The sequence below is a fragment of the Petaurus breviceps genome, unplaced genomic scaffold (assembly GCF_028583685.1).
Source record: "Petaurus breviceps papuanus isolate PSGF00001 unplaced genomic scaffold, PetGlider_PUasm1.0 226, whole genome shotgun sequence".
Lineage (NCBI taxonomy): Eukaryota > Metazoa > Chordata > Mammalia > Diprotodontia > Petauridae > Petaurus > Petaurus breviceps.
In genome coordinates, this window is record NW_027185890.1 from 3,693,556 (window position 1) to 3,694,900 (window position 1,345).

General features: G+C 50.7%; 1 pseudogene; it reads left to right on the plus strand.

Annotated features, from left to right (window-relative positions):
- The first annotated feature begins 449 nt into the window (after positions 1-449).
- Positions 450-923, plus strand: LOC138166774 (cofilin-1 pseudogene; annotated as a pseudogene).
- Positions 924-1,345: the final 422 nt, after the last annotated feature.

A 1,345-nucleotide genomic window follows, 5' to 3' on the forward strand; every position in this document is an offset into this window, starting at 1 on the left:
AAGGCAAGATTACCATTAGGAGTCTCAACATCAACAGATTAATAAACTTCTCTGTGCATGAACAGTTTATTGCTGACCTCGAAGGAAAGCCAAGTCAGCATACAACTAGCAACATAGGAACAGAACAGGAGCGGGCAGCTTTCAGAGAACTGTTGTACAGCATCACTTTCATTTATCTGGGTCATAACACTTGCAGACATTAATTGGTTTTATGGAAATGGTGGGGAAAATTCAGAAGCTGCTAAACAAAACAAAACAAACAAAAACCGAGAAGTCCACAGGATTGACCAACAGGACAGTTCTGCCACATTTAAGAAAGCACCATTTACCTCAATTAAAAGTAAAGTGCAGGTTCAGTTGGCTCCAGGCAGCCGCAGTGAAGGAGAGATGCCCTCCTCTCCGGTGGCCCAAGTTTCCTCCCTCTCCCTCCCCCTCCCTTTTCCGGAACCATGGCCTCCAGCATAGCTGTCTCAGAAGGCGTGATCAAGGTCTTCAATGACGGGTTGGTGCTCAAGTCCTTGACCCCTGAGGAGGTGAAGAAGCGCAAGAAGGCCCTGCTGTTCTGCCTGAGCGAGCTCAAGAAGAACATCGTGCTGGAGGAGGGCAAGGAGATCCTGGTCGGCGACGTGGGGCAGACCATGAACGACCCCTACACCACCTTCCTCAAGATGCTTCAGGAGGAGGACTGCCGCAACGCACTCTACTATGCCACCATTGAGACCAAGGAGAGCAAGAAGGAGGACCTGGTGTTCATCTTCTGGGCCCCCGAGTGTGCCTCCCTCAAGAACAAAATGATCTATGCCAGCTCCAAGGAAACCATCAAGAAGAAACTGAAAGGAATAAAACACGAATTACAAACCAACTGTTACAAGGAAGTGAAGGACCGCTTTACTCTGGCCAAGAAACTAGGGGCAATGCCATGATTTCCCTGGAGGAGAAGCCCTTGTTAGTCTCCCACCTCTGACCCCCCTGCTGGGGCTACCCGAGCCCAGTGGGGGAGCAGGTTGCCCCTTTTCTGCCAGACCTGAGGGGCTGAGGGGTTCATAGCAGGCGCGGGGCAATCCCTTCACCCATTTACCAAACCGCCTTCGAACCCTGACTTGCCCCACTTCACCCCATTGGCCCTGGCCTTCCCAAACCACCTTTGATATTCTCATTCCTCTTGAGTTGTAGGAGACCAAGCCCCTCCCCCTCCACCCCAAGATGGGTGGGAGGCCAGTAATTTTTTTAACTGACACCCCCAGTTTTCCCCCTTCCCTGGTGCTGCCAACTTTTAACTGCAATAGTGTCTTTGTGTTCTGTTTAGTTTTGTGTATGAATAGAATGTTGTGGAGACCCACTTCCC